The sequence below is a fragment of the Eschscholzia californica genome, unplaced genomic scaffold, assembly GCF_041429995.1.
Source record: "Eschscholzia californica isolate CP2 unplaced genomic scaffold, dmEscCali1.0.p SCAF_2, whole genome shotgun sequence".
Lineage (NCBI taxonomy): Eukaryota > Viridiplantae > Streptophyta > Magnoliopsida > Ranunculales > Papaveraceae > Eschscholzia > Eschscholzia californica.
The window spans coordinates 15761276-15771564 of NW_028238309.1; the positions used below are offsets into that span (position 1 = coordinate 15761276).

At 37.0% G+C, this 10289-nt stretch overlaps 1 long non-coding RNA gene across 1 annotated transcript; it reads left to right on the top strand.

Moving 5' to 3' along the window:
- The first annotated feature begins 8059 nt into the window (after positions 1-8059).
- On the top strand, positions 8060-9157 carry LOC147556505 (uncharacterized). Its single transcript, XR_015235216.1, has 4 exons — positions 8060-8122; positions 8280-8451; positions 8534-8897; positions 9136-9157. It is a non-coding gene; the product is annotated as an uncharacterized LOC147556505 (long non-coding RNA).
- Positions 9158-10289: the final 1132 nt, after the last annotated feature.

Here is a 10289-nt window from a genome sequence, read left to right on the forward strand (position 1 = left end):
GGTGGGTCGTTTTGATTTTAATGGTAATTTGAAATCCTCCGTGAGTGCTCACCCTAAGGTTAACCCAAAATTACCGAATTATTTTCTCTTAGTTATGATATTGTTCAAAAATTTTACTTGAAATACTTCAGGTTCTCTAAAAATAGTGAAAAGTGTTGGGGTCCCTCATAATTAAAGGACTCCTAGTTGGAATAGGATTTCCTTTATTCCTTGTTTGGGGAAAAAATAGAAATTTCTATTTTCTCTAGCCTAAAAGGAATTCCTATTTCTATTGGTAAAGCTCTTTATTTATCATTATAAAAAGGAATGAAATGGAAGAGATTATACACAACAACTTCCAGAACAAAGAGAAGTCAGAGAAAGAGAGATTTCTGAAGTGGTTCTTTCAAAAGAGATTGAAAGAGAAGAATATTGGTTTGAAGAAAAGAAGATATTAATCTTGTGAAGCAATTTAGTTTGTGATTATCTTCTTCAACCTTTAGTAATCTAGGATTTGTTCTAATCATAAGGAGTAAGAGATTTCTATTTCTTTGTTTTTTTGTTCAGTTTATCCACCATAGTTTTTTGGTGAAGAGTTGTTATTCAAAAGTGTTTCCACACATCTTGAAGAATTGGTTTATCCACCATAGGTTTGATGAAGAATTGTGTAACCCATTATTATTATTATAGTGGAAGATTTCTAGACTAGGTCTCGTGGTTTTTTACCTTCTATCTTGGAGGGGGTTTTTGCCACGTTAAATAATCTTGGTGTCTCTACTTTTACTTTCACCTCGTTTATCTTCATATTCCTAAACAAGTTAATTAGGTTTTTTTTCCTAACAAAAAGTCATCTAATTTTGAAATCCCACTTTTTGAAGGCCATGAATTTACAGTTAGAAGCCATGTTTCACGGTTTGCTAAAGTTGATTTTAGTACAGGGAAGTGCAGAAATTCATGTATGGAGATACGAATTTTGGTTGGAAGACATGTTTTGTGGAAAGAGAATCAAATTTAGAGAGAGAAGATGATGGGCTAACGAGGATTATATTAATTGATTTGAGTATAAATGTGAGTTTGATAAATGAGATTTGGGTTAGGTTAAGTAAAGGGTAAATTAGTATTTTCTCCTCTTGAATTGTTATATTTAACTTTTTTTTATGAAAAAGGGAGTCCAAAATGAAACTCTAGAAAAAGAAAGTCCAAACAACAAGTCAATTATACGAAAGGGGGTCCAAACATCAAATCTCCCTTTTATCTCTCTAAATCTCTTGTTATTTTAAATCTCCTTATAGTATGTGGGGGCACATATAGTACCCATAAAAAATGAAATTACACGATAAAATCATATACATTGATTTAAGTAATATCATATATTCTCTCCCTCATGCGCAAATGTAGTTGTACACCCTCATTGGTAAGACTCTACCGATGGTTATAACATAACGTTTCACTGACAAGTACACACATATATCTATAGTTGTACACCCTCATTGGTAAGACGCTACCGATGGTTACCCACTACCTCTTATCGATGGTAGAAAAGCGTACCTGATCCAAAAATCACAACCACAACCTTGTCGTTGACTGAAACCCTACCATTGAGAGAGAGTAAGAGATGAGACTAGATGAGATTTTATCATTGTCCACCACCATTAATTGATAGGGAGAGGAAGAAGAAGTTCAAGAGAAAGAAGAAAGAGACCGACAAAGAGAATGTGTTGGTGTTTCGTTGAGAGAGAGACGACCATAAATAGATGCAGAAAAAAAAGTTAGAGATAGCTTATTGTGGTTGTCGATGTTACGTCGTCGAGGGAAATAGAAAAAAAGCTGGTGTGTGCAGCGAGCACTTGATATTTGTCTTAGTCGATCCAGCAGTTAGAAGATAATGTGTGTCCATATAAAAAGTATGATTAATCACTACACACTTGGACTTTCAAGTAATAAGTTATAGTTGGTGGGCTTAAGTCATATTTCCTTAAAATTAGTAACTCCAAATTTGAAAATTTAAAATCTAACTTAGGAATTGGAGGGAACCAAAGTGGGTATGTGGGGGCATGCGCCCCCATAGGCTCCTTACCGCCTCTGAGCACAGCAAACAAAGCAGCTTTTTAGTCTTTCAATCTTTCAAAAGTTGTCATTTGGACCGGCCGCATAATTTATCTTTGACTTAAGGGCCTAGTGCAAAATTTTATTTAGCAGAGGAGTAAAATGGGAATAGGGAGTCTGTTTTTGGACCTATTGCTCATTTTCGGATTTTTTTAATCTTTTGTTGATATGAAATTCATAAAATAATTAGGTTTTGAAATAAATATAACCTTCTTAATTAGTGATAAAATTGATTAAGTAAGAAGGCTTAAATAAATCTGTATGTATCAGTATTGCTATTACCCATATTTGTAACAGATTACGGTTCTGGATTCCTATATTATATACCTTGAACTGTTACCGTTTCGTAACTTTTAAAAGGTTTCGATTCTTGGTAGTAAGATACCTGAACTAAAACTGACTCGTTCACACCCTTATTCATAACACTTTTACACCATGTTTGGATAATTAGTTGTGTATGAATGAGTACTCTAACAATAATGATTTCTAAAACTGTTTTTACATTGTAACAATTAAAGTAACTCTCAGAGTTATTCAGATCAAGAAGTACTCATTTTCACTTTGAAGGCAACACAAATAATTTAAAAAAAAAAAGAAATTGTCAAAGGGCATAAAAAGACTTTTGACAAAAAGGAATAATTAGGCTTTTAGTTTTACGAGGAAATAATTGTTCTGGTATATGTGTTTTCTTTATTTTCTTTGCGTTGCTCGAGTAATCAAAAGACAATAGTACCACAGCAACAACTACATTCTAGTACTGATTAATGCCATTAAGTGTGCTATATTTAATCTTCTCTAGTTTGGTTATTTTTGTAGTTTGCAGTATGACTATCTATATAATAAAGAAAGAGGGTATCTTTACCCCTTCTTCTAATAGCCAAGATTTACTCTCTCATGTTTACCTCTAATGGTTGAGATTCACTCTCTCAAAGTTTGAGGGTTTAGATTTGATTAAAATTTCTCAAGAGTTGAGATTATAAGAAAGAACATATTTTTAAAGATTTCATTTTTCTTTGAGAAAGACTTATAAGTATCCATGTCGATATGTTATTGTTGTAGGCACCCATTTATATATGGATCTCTTAAAACTTTAGTCTTTGAAGGTTGTCTATAACTGCGATGTGGGGCGCGTATAGATCAACCACAATTATTTTACAGTCAACTTCACGTGACGCATTTGATAGAACTGTCTGTGTCCGGCGAGCACGGGTTATACCCTCGTGTTTTTATAATCCTTCAGATAAGTTGATATGTATTTTGTAGGTTAGGTTCTTTTCCTAGCAACTACAAACAAAATGTTGATACCAATATAATTATGAGAGGATAAATCTAAGGCCAAAAAAAGGAGCCCAAATAGGAAATCCAACCCAATAGGGAATTATATTTCAAAAAAAACCCAAAATGTTAGATTACCTCTCTATCCCTCCAAAAGAATTTGTTCCCTCTCTTATCCCTCACACATTTCCCGCCCAAAACACCCTCCCATCTTCCCCTCCCTGACTTCTGACTTGATTGAGAGGAGCCGGCAGACACAACCCGAGACTGACCACCCTCTGCTTCATTCACATCCACACAAACCCACTCCATCTCTCTCTCTTCATTCAAACGATTTCTCTCCATCTCCATCTCTCCTCTCTCCTCATTCAAACCCGATCAGACACAACCCTCTCCATCTCTCTCTCTCTTCATTCAACCGATTGCACTCTATCTCTCCTCTCTATCTCGATCAAACTAAACCGGTCCATCTCTATCTCTCTCTATCTCTTTTTCAAGCGAAAAAGCACAGCCATTAACGCCTCTTGCATTCCAAACGTTACAGTCGAATCTCTCTCAACCAAACCTATTTAAGCAACCGGATCTACTCTTTTTTCTCTCTATTTCGCTCTGTTTCAACGAATCTCAAGCTTCTCTCTCGATTTCTCTCTCTTTCAAAAACAGGTACATCTCTGTTCTTCCTCTAACTCTTGATCCTCTCTCTGTTGTTGGTAAATTATTAGGATTGTTGGAACATTTTTGGGGTTTCTTGTTTCACATCTGTGGTTTTTGGTACAGTTTTAGGGGTGTTTGAAAATTTGGGGGAGTTTTCAAACAATTAGGGTTTATGATTTCAAGTTTAGTAGTCTGATCTATAGTCTGTGATAAATCATTTTGGGTTGTTTTTCGAAAAAGTTTTAGGGTTTAGTTGCTCTAAAGTTTGTGATAAAACATTTTGGTTGTTGTTTTGTGATTTCGGAAGCATTTGGGTGTTTATGGTTCTTCATCAAGCTTCTAGGTTAGTTTTGTTTTAACATTTAGGGTTGTGATCTGAAAGTTAGGTTTCTGTGGAGACATTTAGTACTTTGTCTTTGATTTTTAGGGGTCTGTCTTTGTTGATGAAGTGAATGATTTAATCTATCATTCTGGGTTGTGTTGAAGAAATGTTAGATTATGTTTAGACATTTTGATAGTTGTTTGTGATTCCGGAAGCATGCATCTTCACAGAAAGGTCATTTGGGTGTTTATGAATCTTCATCAAGTTTGTAGGTTAGGGTTGTTTTAACATTTAGGTTTCTGTGCTGACATTTATTGGTGTTTGTTTTAACATTCATGGTTGTGTATAAGAAATTAGTATATGTTAAGACATTTTGATTGTGTACATACATTCTGTGTTTGTTTGAAACATGTGGGTGAGTAATACAAAACATAACAAATTTTGCAGATTAAAAAGATGGTGAAAACAAACACAAAGAAAGGAGATGCTCCTGAAAAAAGACAACAGACGCCAGTGAGGGCTAGCCCTAGGAAGAGGGCTGCTGAAGAGTCATCCTCTGCTGGGCCTAGCAAAAAAGGCAAAAAAGTTGCTAGTCCTCAACAAGCAAAGGTATGTTATTGTATACACATCTTTGACAATGTCCTGTAATTAATGTTTGTGCTCTGACATTCCATATAATGGTTTGGCATATTTGTTTGTGTGTTGTCATTCTGTAAAATGTTACTCCAAATAGTTATCTTTCATTATTGTGTAGACACATTCCAAAATGATCTGCCATTGTTTAAAGTGATGTAGCATTCAGTGTAGTGTTGAACATTTAGTTGAATGTCCTGACATATCTGTTTTTGATTGTGTGAAGCATCGAGGGTTTACTTCAAAGACGAGAGTGGCCAAGGTGGAGCCTCAACCAAAACCAGCAGAGGCTAAAGAGCAAAAGAAGAAAGCTGCTTTTAATTACAAATGTAATTTAAAAGCAGTTTTTAAGGTGGCTCGGGAATCAATGATGGATATTACGGACGAGCAAAAGACGATGTTGCTTGCTTCACCCTTCGGGGCCTTCTTTAAAGCATTGACCAGTAATACTTTCCGAAAAGAGAATGTGATGGAGAAGCCTAACAAAGCCATCTATGATTTGCTATACTGCTACGACAAACAGAGGCAAGCCTTCAACATCGGAGGGAAGATGATTGAGTTCACTCCCGGAGATGTTGCTTTGCTGTTGGGAGTCCCCATGGAAGGACAGGTTTACGAAGCATTCCCCACAAATGTCACCATAGATGTGGCTAAGGACCAGTTTCTTAGCAAGTATTTCAAAGACTGTATTGTAGAGGGGAAGTCTGCATCGTTTGGGGGCCCGAGCATCGAAAGGGCACTGAGTGTGGCTGCCAGAACAAAGGCTCTTGCCATTGAGTTCTTGAAACTCTGGATCATGTACATGGCAGCAACCTTCCTCTTTGCTTCAGCGGCCGGCTCCTCGGTGGTCGGGACTTTTTATCACAATCTCCAAACGGAGAGAATGATAAATAGAGTTTCATGGCCGAGAGCTATTTACTCCTACATGATGGAGAGAATCAACAAGCACTCGGAAGACCCGACCAAAGCTTCAGGCTGCCTGACTCTTCTGCCCGTAAGTATTCCTGATCATGCACTGAAATGCTTTATAATTACTTATAATGATAAAAGTCAAATTAGTTTGCTCTGACATTCTCTAATATGTTTCATCATTAACTTGGGGTAGATATCTAATGCTGAAACATTTTGCAGAATGTTTGGGAATTTTATAAAATGTGTTTCCATTCCTTATGATGATAAAGAAAAACACTACTGACCTAAGAGTGTTTAATTTCTTTGCAGTAATGGTATTGCATGCACACCAGGATCCATGAGGACCTGGTTGGAGAAGTAGGGGTCAGTCCTAGAATAGCTCGATGGATGATCGAGCCATTTTTCCTTAAAGGACTGGAAGAAGAGCTAGAAAGCATTACAGAGGAGCAGGTAATTTGATTTAACATTTCTTATAATGTCTCTGTGATTTGAATAAATGTTCTAACATAACTGATGTCTGAGTGACATTGTAGCAAATGTTGGAACATTTGCATGAATGTTTACACATTTAATTAAATGCATGCATTTTTTTAAGCGGTGTTGAGATAATAACCATATTTATCCCTCCTTGTAGGTGAAGGTGGAGTTGGTGGCGGAGTCTGTGGAAGAGGAAGAGTTGTTAAAGTTCACGGAGAGGGTGGTGGTGGAGATGAATGACGAGGAAGTAGAAAAGTTGAAGGAGGAAGTGGAGAGGTTGAGAGAAGAGAATTTGTTGGTTAGGAGAGAGTGTGAGATGGTTAAGAGAGAGAGAGAGAAGTATTAAAAGAGGAGTTGGAGAGGATGAAGAGAGAGAGAGGAGAGAAAAATGATGTATTGGAATTTGATTTTGGTGTCGGAGGGGAGGTGGATGTTCGAGACGAGGTGATTGGTAGAGATGAGGTGACTGTTGGAGAGGAGGTGGAGGGTGGGGAGGTTAGAGAAGAGTTGGAGAGTGGAGATGGTGGAGAGAAGATAGTGGAGCAGGAAGTAGCCCCAAAAAATCCGGAACAAGTAAACGTAGAAGCCCGCAACGAAAAAGAAAGTGATGCCGAAGCCCAAACTGAACCAGCAGAAATAGACAATAAGGGTAAGAAGGCAATTTCTGATGAGTTGGTAAAGGGTCAATCTTCCGGGGAGGGGCAAAACCAGGAGCAGACAGATAGCCAAGTTGCTGGGTCAAGTGAGTAAATGCTCACGCAATTCTTTACTTCTGTTGACATTCCTGTCTTTGATTGAGAAGAAGTTTGAAATGTTGAAGCAAATACCAGAATGCTTCAACATTTAACATTATGTTTTTTCATCAGTTTACGTTTATAAAAGAAATGAATATTGTTTTTTTAAATTTAAGTTGGTTTTATTTCTAGTTTATTTAATTTTAACCAACGTATTAACTTGTGTGGAATCATTATATCTTCTCTGAAATTCTTACTTACTTGTCAAATGATTGGTATGAACATAAATTGTTCGGCCATCGTTACAAGTTTTTTGATAAACGGTAAGTAAAAGAGTTCTATCGTACTCCCACGATGTCTTTTACCACGAACGACAGTAGAGTGGTCGGCTAAGTAATAAATAAGAAACAAACAAGTAAGTGTTCTTCTCCGCATAAATACGTAAAATGTTGGAACATCCGTGATAACGTTTATATATATTGATCAAGAATTGGAGAATGATTTTTGTTAAGATTTGGTTTTCTATCGAATGTTGACTAGTTAAACGTGTGGTGGTGGGGACAGGTGAAAAGCAATTTGCAAGTGTTTTGAATGTAGGTGAAAAAGCGACGGAAGAACAAGACTTTCAGCTGACTTGGCCTTCAGCTTTCTTTTCAGAGGTTTGTGAAGTGGCCAAAGTATATGAAAACTACGAGATCGTGGAGAATGAAAGTTCTTCGGAAGACGATTTTGTAAATAAGCCACAGGTTGAAATGGCTGAAGTTGTTCAAACGAAAGAGAAAAACAAACAAAACTCTCTGGTTAAGAGGGTAAAAACTCAGCCAAGAACCCGAACTTTGACCGAGAAAGCCAAGCAACTCGAGAAAAAGAAAACAATCAATGTAGAGGACATTATAGAGTTGGGAGCCGGAAAGTCAGAAGAGGAGAAAGTTAAGAAGCTTGGAAACTGGAGAAGAAGCCCAGTCTGGAAGAATGTCAAGGAAGAAGAAAAGGGTCTGATGGAAGAATTCCTCAGGAAAAGTGACAAAAGGTACGAGTAGGTTACTGTAATGTTCATGCACTGACAATAATGTTTGGACATTCTTGTTGGTGTTGTAACATTTATTTTCGCTTACTGTAATGTCCTAGCATTGCCTGATATGTCATATCATTAGAAAAGGTGACACTGTTTTTTCCAAATTTTCCAGTACTAAAGTCTGGTTTAGTGACGGGATAAACGACATATGTGGAAAGCAGCTCGATATGTTGATGATGAATCTCGAGTGCGATTCACAAATAATCAACTGGGCCAGTTCCTTCGTCACTAATCACAAGGAATTGAAAGAAAAGTGTGTGCTATGCCTCCCATCAGAGATCTATGTAAGTTAAGTGATTAGAATGTTTTCCTATCGTCATCTTTTATATGAGTGAACATTTTGATAACTTTGTGTTTGTTCGACAGACAATGATAAAGTCCGAGGTCAACCAAGCTTCAATCGAACAAATGCTCAATCGTACGTTGAGTAATAATGCTGGGAAACCGGAGATATTATTTGTGTGTGCACCAATCTGCCAACCAACAACGGGGGACGCAGCAAGGGGGGGCACTGGACACTATTGATATATAATGTATTTCTCCATCGGTGGACCCATTATGATTCAATGTCATTTGATAAGAAGATGGCCAAGGAGTGTTACGAAAATGCCAGGGAGTACGCGGCATATGTGGAGGATGTAATGGAAGAGCTGGGATTCACAATGTTTGGAACCCAACAAAAATATGCAGATGTCGTTGGGGAGCCAGAATTCCCTACTCAGGGAGAAAAGTAAGTGTTCTCACTCTTTATTTGTTCCAACATTATGATGCATGGTTTAATTAGTTTGAAATTGTTCCAACATTCCGGGAAATGTTGTAACAAAAACTTATATGTTTCCACAGACAATTGATAAAAACACACGTAATTATTAATAATGTAGTCTCATTTAACATTATGTTTCAGAATTGTCTGTGACTGTGGAAACATTATTGGTTATGCTTTAACATTTCGTTTGTGTCTTTAACAGCCCGGATTGCGGTCTGTTTGTCATTTTGAAATTGAAGAGCTCGTGGAAGACTACACGACAACAGGACCCAAACAGCGTACACAAAACCCAGATTGGGTTTCCCTAGCACAAAGGAAGAGGGCCAAGCTAACCCACAGCATTTTGAAAGAGAATACGATATCTTGGAGGATGGCCCGAGCTTGAAGTAGTTGACCCTGTGTATGTTTTTTTTGTAAAGGATCTTTTTTAATAAAAAATGAAGTAGTTGTTCAGGTAACGGGTTATGTTCATATCACTAAACCCGAAACGACTTCATTCTTGATTAGATTACAAACAAATATGGTTTGTAAATTATTTTGGGATGTTAACAACATACAATGATTTTGGATGGGATGTTTATGTTAAAACAATATGAAGTAAATTTGAATATATTATTATTTTTCTTCAACAACATGTGTGACATGCATTGTCCCATTATGAGTTTGTTTCAGGGAAGAACATACACAGATATGTTAGAACATTCCTTTCAATGCTGGGACAAATTGACAAATGTTTGAGAAATATGTAATAATGTTCCTTCATTAATACGAATGTATTCAAAAAAATTCATAATGTTGACATATGGTAAATAATAGTAAGACATGTAAGGATTCATTCACTGAACATTTTGTAGAATGTTATAACATTTTCAGAAGAGAACAAAATATGTACTAAATACCAAAAGATTTTTCTAAAACATTCAACACAATGTACAGACAGTCTGTTACATGTTGAGACATATCGTTGATGTTGAAGCATTTAGAAAAATGAGAACTACAGTTGGGCCCGACATGTTGCACTGTTGTGATAAGCGGGTTGGTTGCACCTGCGACATATTCTTTTCCTCCTGGTAACATCTCCGGAACTCTGCAACCGTGTTGTACGTGGTCTCCCTGGTGCCCTTTTAACTAGTGGAGGAAGAGTCTTGGTTAATGGATCAAAAGTATAGGGTTCGTCATAATTTGGAACGGGGTAAACACAATGTTGGTATGTGTTTCTGTAAGCCTCCACCGTCCAGACTGGATCGTAAAAACATGTACTATCACCCCGAGTCTTGTTGATGCATAACATTGCATGTTGACACGGAAGCGAATCTACTTGCCAACGCCGACAAGAGCATGTGAGAGTACCAAGAT